The sequence below is a fragment of the Thamnophis sirtalis genome, unplaced genomic scaffold (assembly GCF_051295495.1).
Source record: "Thamnophis sirtalis isolate CommonGarterSnake01/CBP01778 unplaced genomic scaffold, rThaSir2_p1.2 scaffold_5, whole genome shotgun sequence".
Taxonomy (NCBI): Eukaryota; Metazoa; Chordata; class Lepidosauria; order Squamata; family Natricidae; genus Thamnophis; species Thamnophis sirtalis.
This window is the reverse complement of record NW_028261385.1, coordinates 77321596-77345296: the sequence shown is the minus strand read 5'-3', so window position 1 is coordinate 77345296 and position 23701 is coordinate 77321596. Positions and strand designations below refer to the sequence as shown.

At 38.0% G+C, this 23701-nt stretch overlaps 1 long non-coding RNA gene across 2 annotated transcripts in view; it reads left to right on the top strand.

The window, feature by feature from the left end:
- The window catches only part of LOC106538425 (uncharacterized), a 61082-nt gene that overhangs the window by 27811 nt on the left and 9570 nt on the right, over window positions 1–23701 (top strand). Inside the window, exons 3-6 of one of the 2 annotated variants that reach the window (XR_015696734.1) lie at window positions 1348–1489; window positions 3644–3785; window positions 17815–17877; window positions 17951–18563. This is a non-coding gene — a long non-coding RNA (uncharacterized LOC106538425). Of the gene's footprint in view, window positions 1–1347; window positions 1490–3643; window positions 3786–17814; window positions 17878–17950; window positions 18564–23701 lie in introns of those variants that run through there. The other variant, XR_015696733.1, reaches the window with a different exon arrangement.

Genomic DNA, 23701 nt, shown 5'->3' with positions numbered 1-23701 from the left:
CAGTAAAATAAACATGACATTTTTTTAAAAAAATGTGATTGCATCTGGGATGTGTGATACAGTATGTGTGACCCCAATTATTAAGGACCTTCAAAAATTGCTTCTAAATTGCTCTTCTTTATTGTGGCAAAAGAAAAGGAATCATGTTAACTTTAATTCAAAAGATTTAATGTGATTTTAAAGAAATGGAAGTGAATTTCTGGGTCAGATTAATTATTTTTGAGGAATGTCGCCACTGTCCCACTTTTCAAAGGTTAAGTCTAGGTTTTGTCTCCTAAAATCTTGGATAGCAAAAATATTAGCATCTAGACTTATATACTGTTTCATAGTGCTTTATAGTCCTTTCTAAGCAGTTAGGAGTCAATATGTTGCCTCTAACAATCTGGTGCTCATTTTACCGAACTTGGAAGAATGGAAGGCCGAGGTAACCTTGAGCCAATCAGGATTCAACTTTTGGCTGTGAGCAGGGATAGCCTGCAATACTGCATTCTAACCACTGCACTACCAATTGTTCTGTGCATGTTTCCCTCAAACATTGCCATCTTGTTATACTAAGGCACCAATTGCATTAAATATATGGTGTGGACCATTGAACACATTGCTTCATCGACGCTCTTGTTAGGAATTTGCTAGCCACATTGGCACTGTCAAGAGCTGGCCTCCGTAGAGCTGCGCTTGAGAAAAATCTAAGTTTGTGTTGAAGGTTACCCATTTGTATTGTCCATTAGTTGCTAGCAAAGTGAGCTTGTGTAGAAAGGTCATTAGGGCTGAAATGTGAATTGGAAGGTCGAGCAGATTTCTTCAGCACTGCACATCAGGGTGTGTATGTGTATGTCTCTCATAGGGGAATGTTTGCATAAGTGTTCCATTTATACTTCTAGAAATGTAATGTTCTTGCTAGGGGGCACTCAAATAGCAAAGCACAGAACAGGAAGTTGGATCAACCAATCAGCATGCAGGATGCACACATCTGCACATGTAGCTGGGATTTTGGAAATATGCACATAACCTGTCTGCAGCCATTCTCAACCTATGCTTACCCATCAACCTCATTGGATCATAGATATGGGGTGACATCTATGTACAGTTGCGGACAAGTCTAAATCAGCTTTTAACTTCACCATCATCAGCCTGCCATGTCTTCATATACTGTTTCTCAGAGGAACAGGGGTTAGGGAAGGAACACGTACTGGCCAAAAATAGATTTTTTTTGTTTACAATCCTGTAATATCTTTTATTGGGGTGGAGGGTGGATCATTGAATAGAGCTGAGCATCTACTGGCTGGATATGCTTCCTGACACCTACACGAAGTTCACAGCAGATATTTTCTTTTTGCACCCTGATAGAGAAACATCTGCCACTGCCTAGGATTGAACTCTCAACCTTCCAAGTGGGAGGCCAGTATATTCACCTCTAGACCACTACACTGCTTTCCTGCCAAAAAGAGATTGGTTATTGCTGAACGTGTGTGAACCAGAAGAGACAAAGGTAGAGAAACTCTGTTCCCTGTTTCTGTTCTTTCATTGTCCCAGGAGCACATATAACTTTAGAAGAGAATATGTGTAATTCAGGGTTGAATTGCGGGATCCTTGGTGCTCCCTGTGCTTGGTGGGATTTTTTGTAGACGCTTCATTACCAAATGTCTAGTACTGACTATGGATGACGTTACCTAGTTTGGTAATGAAACATCTGCAAGAAAACCACCAAGCTCAGAGAGCACCAAGGACCCCCCCCTCCCCGGCAAACTTTCTCATATATTTATTTACGTGTACATGTTTAAAAGTTCCAGGTCTTCCACGTCCTATTAGCAACATGGGTTTCTAATGTTCTAATTGAAGCATAAGTCCCTACAAAGGCTTTAATGCTAGAGAGTTTCTTCCTAATTTCCAACCTTACAATTTACAGATGTTGTACACAAGTTGATTTTAAAGTAGCAGTTTCATTCACATGAAACTCTTCCTTCAACAAGTATCAGTGGTGGCACAAGGACAATACCATCACAATGAACAAACTATGGGGTTCATCATGGGACAGCCAAGGTTCTTAGAGGAGATCTTGGAACTGGACTAAGCCCTGATCTCACGTATTAGTAGTGGTGAAATTCAATTTTTTTTTACTACCGCTTCTGTGGGCGTGACTTGGTGGATGTGGCAGGGGAAGGATACTGCAAAATCTCCATTCCCAGCCCACTCCTAGAGAAAGGATATTGCAAAATCTCCATTTCCATCCCACTCTGGGGCCAGCCAGAGGTGGTATTTACTGGTTTTTTGAACTACTCAAATTTTCTGCTACTGGTTCTCCAGAACCTGTCAGAACCTGCTGAATTTCACCCCTACATATTAGCTATTGGAAAGTAGTATTATAGCACATTTTATCTTAATACACTCATTATATTTCCTTTTAAGGACATTTGGTGGTTGATAGAATTAAATTTAAAAAAGGTTTATTACTGCCATGTTCTTTTAATGTACAGTATGTACAAATAAAATTTATTAATGTGATAAAGATTCCATTACCTGGACTCCAGCTATATTAGTAGGCAGAAAATAAATTAATTTTGGGAGACGTGTGTCCCAGTCCTCTCCACAAATCTAGCACCACATTCAGCAAATATATATGTAGGCCAGTCTTCCAGACTAGATGCTCTGCTAATCGACCTGGATTTCAATTAGCCTTTGGCCAAGCTGACTGGAGTCAACCTGAGTCTTCAAATCCCAAAACATTTATCAGATGTCAGATTGTGGAAGCCTGACCTAGACAGAAAGCAGAAAGATGTCATAAAATCCATACGATATCAAAGGAAGAACCTAAACATTGCTTTCTTCAAAATACCTAATGCACCAAGTGCTTCATATTTTGCTTCAAAGAAATTTGAGATATTGCTCCAGCTTCTATGTTATATAAAATGCCATCCCAGAGCAAAAGAGACATGATCACAAAATTTGAGATTAAGCATTAATACCAGATAATACCAGCATTATCTGGATGACAAGCTGCAGAACACAACAAAATCACCAATGCCTCTCCTCCCTAGGCATGAATCACTAGGAGTTTGATACAGCTTTCTTAATCTTGGCCTTTGCTTACAATTAACCCTTGCTAAGGTACTTGCTCCCTGTATTTTTTTAAATGAATGAAATGAAGCCTACAAGCCATCTCCCGTTGCTCTTCTGGGTTCTGGTGTGCTGGCCACTCAGTCTTCCGGTTTCCTGCACACATGCGCAAGCAAGGACCAGCTGGCTGGTGCTCATGCACATGCTAGAGACTAGAAGATCATCTTCCCAGCCTGCACATGCGCATCAGACAGCTGCTCTTCCGGTTTCCAATGCACACGAGTGCACGCACACTACCATTTTGACATTTGGTGCCGAAAAGGTTCACCAACACTGGAGTAGAAAGACTGCCTCTTTAAGTGTTCTCCTCTCATTTTGCAGTGAATATGATAACTCTGGAGAGGGAGGGATTTGAAGTGGGATATGGCATTAAAGAATAGTTATTCCATGCCCTTGCACTCTGGTTTCATCTGACCAGTTCTTAAGATCTTTGATCTACCTTCTGCACACAATTTCCTTCTCATCCCAGATTCTCATAGCAAATAGTTGTGGATCTTCTATGTCAGGTCATTTTTTATCTTTATTGCAGAAACAGGAAGGATTTCACCAGCTTAACCAAGGAAGTTGCTTTTGCCTGTAGTCCTTGATCCTTCACCACAGCCAAAGGAAGTGTTAAGTATTGTGGATCATCATCTGGAGTCCTGGGCATATCCAATGAGGAAAGCACATAAGTAAATGACACCATCATGCAACTTATATACTTCTGTTTGATTTTACTGAATAATGGCATAATTTGGGTGATGATGTCATCACACAAGTCATTTTGATGTCATAAAACAGGTCATAGTGGGTGTTGCTCTCTGAACTTCAGAACTCTTGATAGCTATATAGCAGAGGTCTCCAACCTTGACAACTTTAAGGCTGGAGGACCTCAACTCCCAGGAGTTGAAATTCTCCAGGCTTAAAGTTGCCAAGGTTGGAGACCCCTGCTATATAGAATGGAAAAAAGACAAAAGAGGACACCAGGAACCAATCTGATAGCTTTAGCTCTGCATCAAATTTTAACATTTGATGTAAGAACTTGTAGGAAAGTAGCTCCAGATGTACTGTATATCCATCTCTGCACTTACTGGGTAATATCAAAATAAAAAAAATAAAATGAAAAAATAAAAAAATAATCCAAATGGAATTATTTGTATTTTTGGGAAAGGGGATAAAAGAAAAGCTGACACTCAACTTGTTATTATCTACCATCAAGTGACAGTGGCTATTGTTACACTGCTATTACATTGTCTGAAAATATTTTGCCTTTCAATTTACGGAGACTATGATCCATGGCAACAGGGAAATTTTGCAGTGGTTAACCCCCCCGCAATTCTGGGTTAAATATTTTGTCTATTATTGGACTAGATAGTTTAGATTAGAGATGATTGGTGCTCAGGAGGATTTTAAATTCCTAGCCACAAAGTTTTCCTATGCTTGATGTTTTCTATACACACATCATATATCCCCATAGTGATTTCCAGAAAAACCACAGGCACATATTTCACAAAAGGTTTATTTCTTTACATCTCTGGATGGCTTTATAACCCACCTGGCCTTTGCAGCAAATTTCATTTGTAAATGGAATTTCACAATGTTTTTGTTCGAATTTCTGTTTGGGCTTAGAGGAACAATGGCATTTTGGAAATAAAGTACGGTTTCTAAAAAGGAAAGTCTTAGCTATGAAGCAACTGTAATCAGGTTTTGAAAAGAAAATAGTGCTTTGAATTACAATTTTTTTTTGACTAACTTCTGAAGCAGATGTTGAAAATAAAATACTCTTATGATTAAGCAATACCGTTAATTTTACTTTTTTATAACTCTCATTTGCACTGAATTTCATATACACCTTCTCGTCAGGTCTTTCCTGCAGGAATTGTGTGATAACAGAGCTTTATACAAGAATTTGATGCATCAGGAAGAAAAGCACCATCCCAATATTTATCATCCCTATGGAAATCAGAGATCAGAGAATTCTTCCACAGAGATGCAACTGCCTAGAAAGAAGTGAATCTAGTGTGGTCTTGGCATATTCTCATTCCACCAGCATTTGTCCTATCTTGGCCCCAGTGGGGAGAGAAAGATTGACCTTGCTCCAGTCAGAAGCAGGCAGTGTGAGGTTTTCACTGGCCACAATTTCCTAGGCTGGCCCACATGAAAACAGCCTTTAATCTACCCTGGCCTGCGTGCAACCCTCTTTGAAGTGCAATTTATAGGACAAGCCCCAGGGCATCAGACGTTGCAGCCAACCATGTGCCAGTCTTCTGACATAGCAGTACAGACAATTACGGTGCAGCACACTGCAAGACCTCAGCATACCCTTCCTACAACCAGTTCTCTTAGCTTCTTCTCATTTTACAACTATCAGTCATTTTGGATGACTTCCAAATGAATGCACCTTCAATTAATGACTGGAGCAACAAAATCATCAAGCCTAGTTCACATCACATGAAGCTTGGGAGTGACAGAACTTAAAACCCTATTCTGGTTTTGTTTTGTTTTGTTAGTTTATGGAAAGCAACTGTAGGAACTGAGCCATGATGCGGGCATAATTTTGCCCACACACAAATAGATTTCTCTGCTAATCCTCAGGAATATCATTAATTAATAGGGCTTGAGAGTCTTTTCCAGTGCAGTTAATGAACATTTTCAGGTGCAACTCAGATTAGTGGCATGATGCTACACAGCAAACCCCAAAGCAGTTGGAATCTCTGCATTTGGGAATTTTTATCCCCCATGTCTTGTTTTTGAAATGATGCATTGCTGAGTGGTTTTAGCCACGAGCCATTCATCGATGGCTGGAATTTTCTCAGCAATTGAAAGTAACTTCACAAAAACCCAGCTCTTATCTGAAGCGTATTAATAAATCAACACTCAGCTAATTCCAGAATATTTAATTCTGGCAACATTTTAAAGGAACTAAGTAAGGTTGAAAGGAGAAAAGATTTATTTCTGTTCGTGGCAGTAAAAAAAAATGTGGGGAGTTGCCTGTTTAAAGATATTTCAACTCAATGTACCATTACCTGAAAAGGTCCCCCTCAAAATATCTGAAAAGTAGGATCTAAACAAAATGCTGTGTAACATTTTAATTGAGAGGAAGGAAAAACATGAAAAGAAGAGCCTCTTAGGTCCTCCAAACAATAATAAACTATATGACCTATTATGATTTCCCATATTCACAAAAAGTACATATGAAGTTCGTTCCTAACTCAGACATAAACCACATTGAACCAAGTGTACTTATTCCCAGCTAAATGAGTGCAAATCTATACACTTACAATGGCAGGATTCATCAACCACATGAAACTGTGACTTACTGTATTTGGTGTAATGATTAAGGCATTAGGCTAAAAACTCAGAGATGGCACATTGTAGTCTGCCTTAGGCACAAAGTCACCTTGTGACCTTGAGCCAGTCACTTTTTCTGAGCCCCAGGAAGGAAATAATGGAAAATCACTTCTGGAAAATCTTGCCAAGAAAACTACAGGGAGTTGTCTAGGAAGTGTCTGAAAATTCAATTGAATGGAAGGGAAAAATGCTTTACCATAGTTATTTTATCGGTCCACATTTGGCTGACTTTACACACTGCCTGGTTAGCCAAAACCAAACCAACCAAACTTGGATTTAATACAATAAGCAAACAGGCACTAAAAAAGAAAACAAACAAACAAAAAATAGTTTTTTCCTGATACACTAAATATCAGAGGGAGATCAGAAGAGCTAAAATATGCAAAGTACTTCATCTTGCTCCATTCTTTCTTTGCATCATCTCCACACAAGTTCTAAAAAGTACCCCCCGCTGCATCACATATATGCTTTGATCTGTCATCTCAACTCTAAATTATTCCAAGCCCATCATTCTTAATATAAAAATGTCATTGGCTGACATTTGCAGTACCTGTTTCATTCATTACTATCAAAATTGGTTCCACTAAGATCATAGCTTGTTTCAAAAAGATGAGTTGATTTGGTCTGGGCAAATTCACAAGTTTTGAAATTTTCTTCTGGCTGGAATATATGTCCCATTTTTTGCTATTTGCTTAGCTCAGTTGTGTTCTCAGTACAATGCAGCGTGAAGTAAAAAAAAAGGATTAGCATACCAAATAAAATGTTCTGAAAAGGTCAACCACCAGACCCTACCAACTCTTTGTAAGCAAATGTTAAAATCTGGACTGCTTAATTCTGCCAACTGCAACCCCTAGTAAAGACAGAGCAAAAGACAAAATAAATATTCAGATTGGCATTTCCCATAAATCATGGGTGAGCAAGCTTTGAATAGCCATTCTTAATGATGGGATACGGCTTTTACACGAATGTGTGCATACAGGTCTGGATTGGCACTAACTGCATACAGCTTGCTTCTCTGGCCTGAAGTCATCAAAATCTATTGTCCAGAATGCAGCCGCGCGAGCGATCGTGGGTGCGCCTCGGTTCACCCACGTAACACCTATCCTCCGCGAGCTGCACTGGCTGCCTGTTGATCTCCGGGTACGCTTCAAGGTGCTAGTCGTCACCTATAAAGCCCTTCATGGTATTGGACCTGGGTACTTGAGAGACCGCCTACTGCCAATTACCTCCACTAGACCAATTAGATCCCACAGACTAGGCCTCCTCCGAATTCCATCAGCTGGCCAGTGTCGACTGGCGACTACCCGGAGGAGAGCCTTCTCTGTGGCTGCTCCGACCCTCTGGAACGAACTCCCCGTGGAGATTCGTACCCTCACCACCCTCCAGGCCTTCCGCATAGCCCTTAAAACCTGGCTGTTCCGACAGGCCTGGGGCTAAAGACTCATTGCCCCACTTCGAATGGTATGATTGTTGTATTTTAACTATGTATGGGGTTGTTTTTTTTTGTTACTCTGTTTGTATTCCTCTTCCTTTGAGTTGTGAGCCGCCCTGAGTCCCTTCAGGGAAAAGGGCGGCATACAAATAAATTAAACCTAAACCTAAACCTAAACCTATTCCACTGCAACTCCCATGCTTGTTGGGAGATGATGAGGAGTGCAGTTAGAATGGGGAATCTGACTCAGTGAATTAGCTTGATCCCATGGCGGGTGGCCATGGGTTCAGATCTCACCTTGAGAAAGGTATTATTTCACGTGCATAAACAAAAGGGAACTCTAGAAAGGTATTTATTTATTTGTAGAAGGGCAAACCCTAAGTAGCTTATAATAAAGAACAAAAACAATGCTTGAAACAAGCAACGCAAAGTGAAACATACCCAGGTTAAGGTTCACTGTCAGTCAATTGGACACAAACCCCTAGAATAAAAAAAAATGAATACCTTTGTGGAATGCAAGAAGGAAGGGCATTGTCTGTAGAATGTAGCACTCCTGAGCTCCGTTTTCGCTGGCAGTGGGTTGCAGGAGACCATGGCAGCTGAAAACTGCCATAGAGCTTGGGAGCCCGTTTACACTGGCAGAGTACTCAAGCCACAACAGGTGCCCCCGACACAAGTAACATCAAGTTGGCCAAGCCCACTCTGGCCACACCCACGCCAGCTCCTCAAGGTCAAATACAACCCTAATGCGGCCCTCAATGAAACCAAATTTGACGCCCCTGAACTAAGGGAAGGTCATTTTATTCAGCTCATATAATTGTAACACTAAACTGGAACTATTACTTGACTACCCAAAGGGGCTTTTCCAAGAATCAGCTGGACTTTCTGTTTTTTCTTTGAAGATGTTTCACTTCTCATCCAGGAAGCTTCTTCAGCTCTGTGCTTCTTAGATAAGAAGTGAAACTGAAGATGTTTCTTCGGTTTCAGATGAAGTAAAACCAGAAAGTCCAGTTGGTTCCTGAAAAAGCACCTTTGGGACAACCGTGATCTGGATGACTGAGAATTTCCATAGACATTACTTGGACTACTTGAAGAATATATAATAATAAATATAAAGTAAATAAGTACCGGTAAATGCATTAGGAAAATGTTAAATCATACCTTTCTTCTCAATTTGCTATAATGGTTAAGTTGCTGACCTAAAAACCAGGGGACTGTGAGTTTTAATGCTGCCTTACCACGAAAACCAGCCAGGTGGTTTTGAGTCAGTCTGTCTCAGCCTAACCCACCTCACAGGGTTGTGAATGTGGGAGGGGGGGAAGAGAAGGAAAGAATATAGATATGTTAGCTGCCTTGAGTTTATTATTTATCAAAATATTAAAGGTGGGATATAAATGAAATGAATAATAAAATAAAATAAAAACTTCAGTCTGTAAAACTACTTCCTGGTGGGGAAAAATAAATGTTTTCCACATAAAACATGGGATCCAATTAATAATTTAGACTTTATTATGTAGATTATTGCTATACTCACTCAGGTGATGCCAAAAGAGCCGGGCAGAAGACTAGCAGATCTGTCAAAACTCAGAAAACGAGAACATTTTTCGGTGCTCTGAGTTGTTTTGCACATGTCTCTACCCTTTCTAAATAGGCGCCCCACAGGTCTGTTTTTCTCCTTTCTGCAAATCAGTTTGACAAATCATTCAGTCTTGGTAGTTGGGCAGAATTAATTTCTTCCCACTGGCACTTTTAATATTTCAGAGCCAATGCTCGAAGGATTTTCTTTTCTTCGGCATCTTTTTACTATTTTTTAATGTTCATATAATTTGCTAGATAGCGAGAATAATACTGCACAATTTTCTATTTTCTAGTGCCATTCTATTGCACGGGTATTATTTAGGGGAGAAAAAAACCAAGGTAGAAAAAGACTTGGGAAAATAAATCCTGGCATTTCCTCAAACCTTTTACCCCAGGAGGCCATTGGAGGTGTCTTATTTTCCTCTGTGTAAAAAAGTAATAAGTTGTATCTAAGTACATTTTGCCTACATTTTATTTTGTTTTGTTTTGTTTGTTTGTATCTTGCCTTTATTATTATAAATAACTTGGCAGCAAACATACCAGAAAAGCAAGCACACACAATAGTATAATAAAAGGACATTTTTGCCACTTTTTTAAATCTTTCCCCAGGCAGCTGGGGGAAATCTTAATAAACTTAACTAGATGTTTGGGCATTCAGCCAAAAGCACTTAACATCTCTAAAATGTAACAAAGCTGAATCAACAAACCAGCCCAGCACTTGCTTGAAGGAAACCATTGAGAAACCTCAGCCATAGGAAAAATCCCTGCCTTGCCCTTAAAGGGATTATCTCCAAAAGAATAGAAACTTTCTGCCTTGCCCTTGAGAGGATTATCTCCCAAAAACAGAAATGACAAAAGAAGTACCTCTTAAGGCAGTGTTCAAATCTTTCCTTGGCTTCTCCCAGTTGGAAGAAACACTGGGTAGTAAAAATATTTGAAACTTTTTTTCAGCCCTAATGAGGTGCTAACAATCCGATCTTCCATGCTTTGCCTGAAACAAAGATCAGATCGCTTCACTTCTTAGCACCACATTAGGGCTGGAAAAAAGCTTCCAAAAAGCTACATTCGAAGTATGACACACCCAAATTTCTTCCCTCTTTTTTTGGGGGGGGGAGGGAGGGGAAGGTGCATCTTATACTCCAAAAATATGGTAATTGTTATATTAATCAAACTTATATAATTCTAGTATTAATATACATGGTTTCTTTTAAAAGTAAATCAATATTTCAATATTCCATTGCAGTCATTGCATCATCCCCAATGTCATGTGGTAACTCAACTGCCATGTATTTATGACATTTTGCACCGTCCTGGGGTCATGTGATCATCATTTGTAACCTTCCCAGCCAGCTTCTGACAAACAAAATCAATGAGGGAAGCTAGATTCGCTTTACGGCCTCACAATTCACTTAACAACTGCAATGATGTGCTTAAAAATTGGAGCAAAAAAAGGTTACAAAATGGTGCAAGTCACTTAACTGCCCTGCTAGCAACATACATTTTGGGCCCAATTGTGGTAGTAACTTGAGGGCTATCTGTATAGGCCCAAATATTGACATTCAAGAGAATCCTGAATCTTGTTACTTGTTCGCTTTGGACTGGGAGGTGATCCAGGACTCAACTAGATGATATACAGGTTTTGTTTTTATGTGCTTAATTACAGGTATGTGATACCTTTATTTGAATCAGGACAATCACTCAAGGAAAGGCAGGCCAAATCCTTCCTTGGGACCCTTTGGCTTTCCTTTTTAAAAAAAAGTGTTATGTTCTGAGTGAAGAATGGAGCTGAGGCCTGAGTGACTTCTAATAGCTCTTTATTCAAAACTGCCTATGAGGCAACTGTTTCTCCCTGGCTGACACAGTTCCTTTTATAGGGAAGCTGATCAGCCCACAACCAATCAGGAGAGAGTATTTTCACGCTCCAACAGAGGACCAGACTGAGAACTTCAACTGACATTATATACAACACATAACAGAAAGAAAAAAATAATACATCCTGATTGCATAGGATGGGCTTTTTTAAAATTGTTTTTTAAGCTATTCCTATGGGTAGGATAGTTCCCCCCACCCCAAAGCCAAGGATCTAAGAAAAAAGATGATCCTTTCACTAACAATGTACAATGGTCTTGATTCAAATGAGATTACCACATATTTACAATTATGGAAATAATAACACAGTGCAAACTGATGCTACACAATTTGGGCTTTGGCTAGGCTTTAGATTGTGTTCATATGAATTCACTACATCCTGAGAAGGTCATAAATTATCTTTTTAAATATAATTTTACTAAAAAAAATTAACAAGCTAAAATAAATACAAATATTCGAAAGGAAACAAAAAATAAAGAATAGCAACTAAGAAAGAAAGGAAATGGAGAAAGAAAAGATTTTAAAGAGTGGCTTACCATTATTATTATTATTATTTTACTACACATGCATTTATATTTTACCCTTTCTCTCTAAGGCTACATTGTAATTTCCTTTTTCCATAAGTTACCCTTTCTAATTGTCAAAACCATAAATCAAAAATTCATTTTTTCCCAAGCAAAAAATCATTAAGGAGTTTCCAGGCCCTAATATATGAATATGTGATTTTCTCTAAGCAACCAAGTTAACTTTGCCATCTATAAATTACCCATATGTTTGGCCCAGTGCAAGGATCATACATTAAATAATAAGGCTGTGGCTAAGATTTATTGTCATAATTTAAAATAAAATGCTATGAACGTCCCAAATGCTAGATAAATGCAAAACAATATTGCTGCAAGAGAAAAGTCTGTTACTCATGCATGATCTATTTTACAAAATTGTATTTTGCTAACATGTAACCCAGGTGTTTGCGTCATGATGTGTTTAATAAAATTTAAAACAAAGGCCCACAAAATATTAATTTAAGGGAAGGAGGCAAAAGTATTCCTTGAGACGTTTCTCTTTTCTGTGGAAATGGGAATACTGCAACATTCTATGACATATGAATGGCATAATCTAAATTACAAGCTAGATTAGTTCTCTTAGATGTTAATTAGTCTCATAATTTCCCAGTAGCCATTTCTTGTCATGGCATTTGTTTACTCTCTCAATTATTGAATAAAAATAATTCAACAAAGTCTGAATGTGAAGATACCATGCTGTCACTGAGAATGGTAGAATGATGGGAAATGGTAGCATTTAATTTAGACTGCAGATGCCTGTGCTCTGAGAGTGAATACCATTTTCAGGGCATTCTGCTTACAGTTTTAAAACTTTCTCATGGAAGACAACTTGTTTTCTATTTTGGAGGGGGGAAACTCCCCTCCCAAAAAATTCAGAACAAACTCCAGTATATTGATTTTGATTGTAGAAATACTTTATGCCAGAATTTTTTTTAAAAAAAGTAGCATTGGTAACACAAAATAACTTGTATCACTGCTTGGGGATACAGCTTTCTCCTTTCAATGACCCTGTGAAGAAGGAAGGAAGGAAGGAAGGAAGGAAGGAAGGAAGGAAGGAAGGAAGGAAGGAATGTTTTCATAGAATATCTTTCAATGCTTGTGGCAATACTGAACCTTTATTTGAAAGACTTAACTGTCTTTAAACCAAAATAAACACTGATAAATCTCCCATATTTGATGTCTTTTTCAAAAGATGTTTTAGATGAGAGCCAAATGTGATCAAGGAGAATAACAGAATAATAGAATAACAGAGTTGGAAGGCACCTTGGAAGTCGTTAGAAAGAGAAAAATGGATATTTAAACTATGTGCATTAAATTATGTTACAGACTTCTTCCTTTGGTTCTGTCAGATATTTTAGTTACTATCTTCATGATTACTACCAGTTTTATCTTTTCCCTAAATACCATCACAAATAATTAATAACAATCCTGCTGTTTCCTTTCATAAATAATAACATTATTACCATGTTTCCCTGATAATAAGTCCAATTGGGCTTTTGAGTGCATGCACTAAAATAAGCCCTCACCTGAAAATAAGCCCTCCCCAAAAATATTGCAACACAGCAGCAGCCATAAGATGACCACACTCGTCGCCTCTTGCACTTCAAAAATAATAAGACCTCCTGAAAATAAGGTCAAGCTCTTATTTCAGGGGTTAAAAGAAAATAAAACCCTGTCTTATTTTCAGGGAAACACAGTAGCATGCACTATCAAAAGGCTACATACAATATAGGACATTAAGCTGGGCTGACTATCTAAATCCTGAAGCTCTCTAGATACATGGCCTACACCTTCTTCTACTTTGATCATAGAATTACACAGTTGGAAGAAGAATTGAATCTACTTTTTTTAGTTCAGTAACCCAAATTAAAGTATTCCATAGAAAATATATTTATTTTAGTGATCAGATAAAAGAAAACACATATAAACTAAATATAGCAAAGAAAAAAGAAAAATAAACCAAGCCACCTCCCCATCGACATAGCCATCAGAAATGGAAAAAAATGAATATTTGTATGAATGTATTTTGAATTCCAATAGTCTAAAGTATTAAACTAATTCTTAAATATGATACTAAAGAATGGGAAATAGTATTTCATTTGTACACAAGATAAGTGAATCAGTATGACAATATCAGACATACATGCAATAGTCAATATTTTGTACACATTCATAGAACTATACAGAACTTTGTTATGTTGTGGGTGATAACACTTTTCTTGTCTGCTAAGAGGCAATTGTCATGAGGTTCCTTGGGATAATTTGGTGCATATAACAGTGAAGGGAACATGACTCTTTTTCAGATATCATTATACAAGGAGCAGTTTAGCAGCAGGTGGAGAATAGATTAAACTGAACTATTATCACAAGGGCTAATCATAGTTGTTTAAAAAATTAAATCTCCAATATAAAAGTGCTGAGGGTAGAGTATTCTACCCGATTCTGATATACGTTACTACTAGGGGTGGGTTCCGGCAGGCACTACTACCGGTTCGCTCACATGTGCATTGCGTATGCATGCACAATGCAATTAAAATTGTTCTGCGCATGTGGAGAACTGAAAAACAAGATGGCGCTGCCAGTGGCGTCGCCTGGGGAACCAGTTTGGGAGTATGGCAAGCCTGGGTGGGTTGCTGCCAGTTCCAGTGACCCAGGCTGCCAACCACTACCAGTTCGGCCGAACCGATAGGAATCCACCACTGGTTGCAACAACTATTATTTCTTGACCTACACTCCAAGAAAAGAGAGCTGATCATTGCTTTCTTCTGTGTCCTTCTTCAGATACTTGAAGAGGTCTTTCATATCCCCATCCATCATTTCTTAAAGTTAAATGTTCATTTCCCACCCTTCAAGGAGCTTAATTCTGTCTTCTGATTTTCAGTCCTAAATTTATCAGTGGGTCAGTCATGAAATGTGTTGCCCTTGAAATTTTGATAAGCGCTCAAAATTGTAGTTTGAACATCACAGAATAAAATGAAACTATCGCTTTCTGTGATTTGGACAATACACTTTTATTCACATAGTCTAAATTTGTTCTTGCCTGTTTTGCAGGCATGTCAGACCAGGTCATATTCAGCTTTTGATCAATTCGAATTCCAAGATCTTTTTCACTTTTACTGTAACTAAGCCAAATGTCCTCTGTTCTATCTGATTTCTTTTTCCTGAGTGAAAAAGGAAGTTGTTCTTTCAGGTTCATTTCTCTGACTTATCAAGATTCTCTTGAATGTTGCTTCTGTCTTCTCGAGTATTAGTTATCCCCCCTTGCCCCAATCTTGTATTATTTACAGATCTGATAAACATTTCCTTCCCAACTCTTCATCCAAGCTGCTAATAAAAATGTTGACAAGTACTAGGCCAAGGGCTGACTTAAGAGACCTTCCAAACAATATCCAAGACCTCAAAACTTCACGGTAGAAAAAGCCAACATGGCTGCTCAAAAATACTTTATGAGGACATGAAAAGACATTCATTCAATAGCAACAGAGACTGTTATTAGAGTTCATCACAAAATCAGCCAGATGTTTAGACTGGATTTAGCATTTTTATCAATCTATCAAGTACTTCCTAAGAATCTGGGATCGGCAGATGTTGTTTCATGGTATTTAATCACAGGTTGTAAACTGTGCCAAGTAAAGCTGCCTTTTCCAATTGACTGATGGTGATTTTTGTCAATGCTGATGGAGTTCAAGTGGTGCTCCAGCTGTTTTGAGATTGCACCTATTACTATTATTATTAAATTTTTATCCCAACTTTTTCATATATACAACTCAAAGCAAACATATTCAATACTCCTGCCTCCTATTTTCCTCACAATAGCAACCTAAGTGAGGTGGGTTGGGTTGAAGATACACAAACACACTAAAGTGCGCTGTTGTTCCAAACAATCATCATACTTGCCTTAATCTTCTGAGGAGCCATTAGTCTGGCTTTATTGCATTAGCAAGTATCTATTTTACTACATGCTGGAGCATTTTATCCCCTTTTGCTTTCTAGCATGGCAGAAAGGGAAGAGAAAGGAGCTGGTATGGGGGAGAGTTGGAAATATGAGGATAGAATTCATAACAAAAAAAATATTGTAGAGGTCATAGCAGGGGGAATGAAAGTACTTGTCAAGCTTCTGAAAAGACATTAGACCTACTAGAACCTTGGCAACTTTAAGGCTTGTGAACTTAAACTCCCAGAATTCCCCGGTCAGTCATGTTAGCTGGGGTTAGAGTTAGGGTTTGGGAGTTGAAATCCACAGTCTTAAGGAAACAGAAATCATGCCCAGAGGTCTTAGGGTTCATGAAGGGACACCTTAAATATCTAAAGAGAGTTTTACAATAGCTGAAAATAGCAGACATTATACGAGCATTTTACCAAACACAGTAATCAGCCACCTCTAGGTTCAGATTCCATCATTCATAGTACCAACATAATGTTAATGTTAGCAATAATTATTTTGACTTCTTGTGGCATCTTTTATACAAAATTGCATTGCACTTAAAGCATTCACACAACCAAATCAACCATTAAAATAGTTGAAAGCAAGTCAACAATATTTAGTGTGCATTTAATAAGAAAAATAATTTAGCCTGAAATCAGCTCTTTGTTGCAATAGGAACCAACCTATTAATACATTTAAATCCAGTCTCAATCTGAGTGATGTTTAACTCCCAGAACTCCACTAATTGGAAATTCTGAAAGTTTGATGTCGACACATCACAATGAAGCAAGTTTTGGAGAAATATTCTAGGGTGTTTTAAATGGAAGTTGGTGGTATGCACAGCCTACATCTAGTACACACATACACACACATACACACACACACACACACACACACACACACACACACACACAGAAAGTTAATCAATTTCCACTGTATCCTAAAATCATGGGGGAATTTGTTCCGCTCACCATTGAAATGAAAATTAGGTAAAGCTTTCTTTAATCCTTTCAGGTGTGGGGTGATTATTATATGAGGAAATGCCAGCTGTAGCAAATATGTTATTACTGCACATTTAGAAAAGTTTGTATTGTACCAAAAATGAGCTTATAATTCCCCAGAAATTAGAATTTATTCTTTCTTGCTCTTGCTGCAACATGTATTTTAATTTGGTAATACTACCAAATTAAGCAATAGTTACTTAAGCTTCTTGTTGTGTCTCTTATACAAAATTACACTGAATTAAAAAGATTCACACAATCAAACCAACAATTAAGATAGCAGAAAGTAGATCCAGAAGAGTAGGCATTTAGTAAAAAATAATAATCAGTGTGTCACCAGCTCTTTATTGTCTTTACTGTACATTTTGTTCTTTAAATTATTCCACACACACACCCCGCAGCAAATTCCATAGTTGCTCTGATTTCACAGTGACACAAAGAGTGAAGCCACTCTTTTGAAGAAAATTTCCTGATAATAGCTCACTGCCTTTAGGGAAGCAACAACATATAGAATGTAGCAAGTTCATCTCATAAGTTGGCAGATCCTGGTGCCAGTCTATTAATACTATACATTTAAATTCAGTCTCTATCTCATGATGTCTAACTCCCAGAATTCCTAGTGGCATGCTAACGAAGTACTAATTATACCAAACACATTAACTTTCTATTTATTCTACTAAAGAAGATTGTGTAGGTTCATAAAAGCTTCCCATAACTCTGATCTCTTGATTGGAATTGTCAGTAATGCCTGTAGATCTGGAAATATATTATAATATATAAAACATAATCTTAGGGTTATATAAGTTCTGATGTACAACGAAGGAGAATGTTTGTAGCTCAGAGTTGAAGTGAGGGGTCCTTGGTGCTCTCTGAGCTTGCTTATGTTCTTGCAGACATTTTATTACCCAAACTAGGTAACATGATCTATGCTAATGTCTAAGAAATATAGCCATACTGGACCATGCCAGGCTCCAATTAATCTAACATTGTTTTCTTACACAGGGTCAAATGACTATTTCTGGAACCCCAAATGCAGAAGACAAAAATGATGATAGTCTATGCCTAGTAAGTGATAAATATTTTTGGCTTGTAATGTCTTGTGTGGTCCTTTTCTTAGTATTTATTGTTCATCTTTCAGCTGAATTTCCATCTTGCGGTTTTGCAAAGGATTCTCCAAACGTCTGAAGGCACATAATTACAAATTAAAACCCACTTTAAATAAGAAGGCAAAAGAAATATAAACTCTAATTGGAAAGTCCTGGTCTTCAACAAAGAAACAAATTCAGAGAACACCAATTGGGACGAGCAGGGCACAAAGTATAGTAAGAAGGAATGGAGGACTGGATATGTTTAGCCTTCAAAGCAAAGATTTAACGCAAACAGGGACATGTGAAAGTTGTCTTCAAAATCTGATATATGTCATATGGAAGACTGCCAGGACCTGCTCTCTATCATCTTAGAAAGCCAAACATGAAATAAAATGTACAAATTGCAAACTGGCAGATTTTGATTAAATATTGGGACAATATCCTAGCAATAAAAAAAATAGTGTTATAGTGGAATTAATTACCTGCAGGAAATGGAGCAAAGACAGACTTTGCTGAATGATAGGGACATCTTGGGAAGCCATGGACGAGTGGATAAAAGAAAGATCCAAATGAAGTGTGCAACTAACTGTTTTCCCGAACCCCAGCCTTTTTAAAGTGCATGAGTGTGAAAAGGGGGCAGAGCTTCTTTCATTGTTTGTTTATCTCTTGACATTTTGACTTCTTCCTTGCACTTGCTCTTACAGCAACATGTAATTTAATTTAATACTATCAATAATTATTTAAATTTCTTTTATACAAAATGTATTAAAAACATACACACAACCAAACCAACCATTAAGTAGCAGAAAACAGATCCAGACTATAGATAGTCCTTGATTTTCGGCCTCCTTTAAGTGCATCACTGCAGTTGTTAAGTTAGTAACTATGTTGTACAGTGAATTTGGCTTCCCTGTTGATTTTCGCAAAGGTCGCAAAAGGTATTTTGTAACAATTGCAACCATCGGACATACATGCCAGTTACCAAGTGTCCAAATTCTGGTTGTGTGACCATGGGATCATAAGTGTGAAAAATGATCATATCAACTTTTTTTTCAGTGCCATTGTAACTTCATACATCACTAAATGAATTGTTGCAAGTTGAGGACTATTTGCATGCAGTAGGTATTTTGTAAAAAAAAAAATTCAGTGTGACACCAGCTCTTTATTGTCTTTACTATATTCTTTCATTTTACTTGTTCTTAATATTGTTTTCCTCACCAAATTTCATGGTTTCCTATGTTTTCCCATAACATAAAATGTTTGCAATTAAGCCACTTGTTTTAAGATTGTCTCTGGATAAAAGCCTCCTGCCTTTTGGGAAGAAACACTGTATGGAATATAGCAAGTTCATTCCATAAATATCTGAAAGGCAGATTCCTATAGGAGTCAGGCTATTAATACATTTGAATTTAGTTTCAATCTCAGTGATGTTTAACTCCCAGAACTCCTAGCACCATGCTAATTAGAAAGAGTTTGATGTCAACACATCATCAATGGTAGCAGGTTTTGGAGTAATAGTCTAGGGTTTTTTAAAGAGAAAGTAGGTGTATGCACAGCCTGCAGCTTGTTCACATACATATATACAATAAGGAAGTTCATCCATTTCCACTGTATCCTGTAATCATATGGGAATTTGTTCCCTAAAGCAAAGAGACTGAAGTGAAGGGTGTTTTATTTTAGTCTGCTAGGTGTAGAATGGTTATAATGAAATGCCATCTGTAACAAATATGCTATCAGTTCATCTTTGGTCCGCTTCCTGGGTCTCGGTGTTATATCAATGGTGATAAACTGATTGATTAAGGTGACCAGATTTTCAGATTGGTAAAGAGGGACACCTTTGACCGGGGGGGGGGGATTAAAATTTTTATACGGAGCAACAAAATTTTTCATACAATGCAAAAAGAGTATTGTAATTTTTTTAAAATTTCAACATAACTACAATTTACAAATATAAATTGTAACTGTTGCCAAACATCAAAATTTTGATACGTGACCATGAGGATGCTGCAACGGTCGCTAAGTGTGAAAAATGGTCATCAGTCACTTTTTTCAATGCCATTGTAACTTTAGTCACTATACCACCTTTCTTGCCACAGTTCTTAAGTGAATAACTGCAGTTGATAAGTTAGTAACATAAGTGAATCTGGTTTCCGCATTTGACTTTGTCAAAAGGTGATTATATGACCCCAGGACACTGAAACCATCATAAATACGAATCTGTTGCCAAACATCAAAATTTTGATCGCCTGACCATGAGGATGCTGCAATGGTCGCTAAGTGTGAAAATGGTCGCTAAGTGTGAAAAATGGTCATCAGTCACTTTTTTCAATGCCATTGTAACTTTGGTCACTAAGCCCATTATACCACCTTTCTTGCCACAGTTCTTAAGTGAATAACTGCAGCTGTTATTTTGTATTTTGGATAGAATCTTTTTTTTAAATAGCCTAAGACAATTTAAAAAAAGAATCCACACAGAATAAATTGAAGTAAAACATTTCAAACTATTCTTTCTATGCAAAATATATTTCAAAGTATTGTGCATAGAATTTTTAAACATGGTTTCACTTCAATTTATTTTGGATAGAATCTTTTTTTAAATAGTCTAAGACAATTTAAAAAAAGAATCCACACAGAATTTAAAAAAATCCTATGCACAATAAATAAAATATTATTTTAAAATACATTAAAAAAATAAAAGAAAAAAACCCAGCTCACTTAACAGCAGGCTTGCACTCCAAGTCAACCAAGAATGGTGTAGATGTTAATACAAAGAACTGAGCAAATTGAAATGGTGAAATTAGTCAGGAAAATATTTTTCAAAGAAACTTTGCCACCATTTTTCACACACGAGCAGACCTCCAACCTCTGTGCCCCCCCCACTCCGGAAAATCCAGGAAGTAACACTCGCGACCTCTCTAGCCAAGTGTTTCCTGGAGCTCTATGGTACTTGGTCATTTTTTCTTATAAAATGAGGCAAAAGAGGCACGCGGGGGGTCCATTTTGTTGCTTTAACGTTTTAATATCTGAAAGTACTGAGAGTACTGAGACACAGAGAGGGATTAGACAGGGTGTCTTTTGTCTTGCCCCGGTTAGGATTTCTTAAGCAAATCCACTGGGCTTTCAACATGAAGCCAGAAAATCGGGACTTTTTAAAAATGGCCTGGGACACGGGACAAATTGTTATAAAGCGTGATTGTCCCACTGAAATCGGGACATCTGGTCACCTTATGATTGATCTGTGTCAAAGATGATATGCAAGTGTTCACCAACAGCTATTTTTGACACCATGCCCTATCCTTATGTGAAAGCTGTGAAAACTGCCTGGAGCTGTGCACATTTGTGTGGGTTTTGCAGGGTGCCCAGTGTTAGATTGGGTAATAGATAGGCACACACAGGCTAACGGTAACAGCTCTTTATTAAATGCAACAAGTGAGAATCCAGCGAAGGTTGAGTTTGACAGCAGCCCTGTTACAGGGAGCTGTCAGACCCTTTGACCAATGAGATTAAACCTCTGTTCCTGTCGGAACAGAGGACCTTGGTGGAAACCACTATAGTTGAAGCAAGTATCTAACACCCAGGCTATAGACAGAGCATTCTCCAAAGCTGCTTCAAGAATGAAAACCTTGTGTATAGGAAGCAGAGACTCTTGAAAGAGAACCCTGCCTGATGGGTAAGGGTGTGTGGCAGATCATGGGGACTGCTGGGCCATGGGGACAATTGCGTCTTTGCCCCAGGCTCATATACCTTGGGTAACAGGGTGAGGTGACCTTTTTGAAGGATGTGGAAACACGCTGTAAGGTAGTGGTAGGCCTGGATCTTGTTATAGTAAGATATCAGCTGGGTAACAAATATAGCATTGGTCGATCTGTGATATCTCAGGGATAGTAAATCTATGGCATGTGTGTCGAAGGTGATGCGCCAGTGTTTGCCAACAGCTGTTTTTGAAAACATGCCCCATTCTTCTGTGACTCTGGGAGACTGTAGAGGCTGTTGTGACAATTGACTGAGGACTGATCCCTCTGGAAGTTGTGCAAGAGGGTTTTGCTCTTGCACAGCCTCCTCTAGAGTTTTTGAAAATCACATGAGAGTGGGGTGTGTGCAATCTGGAACAATTTTAGGTAGGTGGCAGAAAGAGATCACTGCCTGAAGGGAAGGGGTGTGTGGCTGATTGGGGGAATGCTGGGCTCGAGGCGGTGTGGGGGGGAAATTTCACCATTCCCCAGGCTCACATACCTTGTGGAACAGGCTGAGGTGGCCTTTTGTGGGTTTGGGAAACATGCTGTGAGGTGGGGAATAATACCTGGGCTTCTACTTCAGGCCCAGCCTTGGCATTGCTGCTGAATGCCGCTGTTCACAGCGGCCTAGTCGAAAACTGAATTTTTTAGAAAAGTATGATTTCAATGTTGCCATGGTCTCTGGGGAAAAATCTCATCAGATGCCATATTCGTGTTCATTATTTCCATGTCACATATTTCCCTGAGTCCAATACATATTGCGATGTTGAGCTCAGCTGCAGTCTCAGTGCAGTTGATTAGTGCAATAGAAATTTACTGCTGGCTCTGTTAATCTGTTTTGCCAATAAATATGTTATGGTATGTCTGTATGTATCTAATTACACATTCTGGAAATTCTTACCAAATTACTGCCCTGTTCTTATTTTCTAGTCTGTGATTGGGGGCCAAGAATACTTTTACATACAACTTGACTCCATTGTAGATATGGCCTTTATTTCACAAGTTACCAAGTTGCCATTTATCTCTGAAAGTTTCATACATCTCTTCTGCAAACAACTCTCGGTGGAAATTCCATGACAAGTTTTTCAACAATATTTTTTGCACAGCATGCTGCACTCTTTGAGATATGGAAGCTTTGACAAAATACTAATGTCATTTGTTAGATTTTTTTTATTGCCCATTTTATCAAATTCTCCTAAGCCTTTCAGGAATGAAATTCAGAATTTTAAATTATTAAAAAAAAGTTCTGAGTGTAGGTGTGCAAAGAAGCCTTAAGTTCTGAAAAATAATCACCTATTCTATGTGTATTGTCTGTCTCTAAAGCTTGTAGATGTGCTGTTATTATGTTATTTTAATGTTTATTCTCTCTGGTTCTGAGAATGGTCATCATTATATTGCGCAGTTGTGTCAAGTGAATCTACAATTTATTTCCTAATTCCAGAGTTATGATTATTATAAATCAAAAAAGAGAGAGCCAAATTACTACTACGGGGTGCCAGTTAATTTTTGCATAACAGATGCTGCAAAAAACTAAATAGAAAGGCTGCCATATGACAGCAGTTATCAATATTGACAGGAACAGGATGTGGAATGGGCCTCTGACTAGGTAACAAAGGGCAGAAGTATTGAAGTGGTTTGAAGCAAGGCTATATATTCTTTGGACCAGGGGAGTCCAACTTTGAGACCAGAAGATTTCAACTCCAAGAGTTCCCCATGTTGGCAAAGCAAAATTGCCAAGGTTGGAACCTCTGTTGAACATATTTGTTCTAACTTCTAAATTTGTATTAATTTCAGTGGTGTTTCAGCAGGCAGAGATGGACTCAAAATTACATACTGTATCACACTTGTATTAAATATGTGAATTGGAAACATTGCTATCGATGCCAAGGAAATGAAATGGAGTCTAATTTCAGAAGCTCCATTTTGATCCCACCTTGCCATTTCTTTAGTATGGTTTATTATTATATATATAGATTATACTTAAAAACAAAACAAAACCAATTTCATTGTATTTAAGTACAATGGCAATAAAGATTATACTATTGCCCAGAAAATGTGCATAAGATT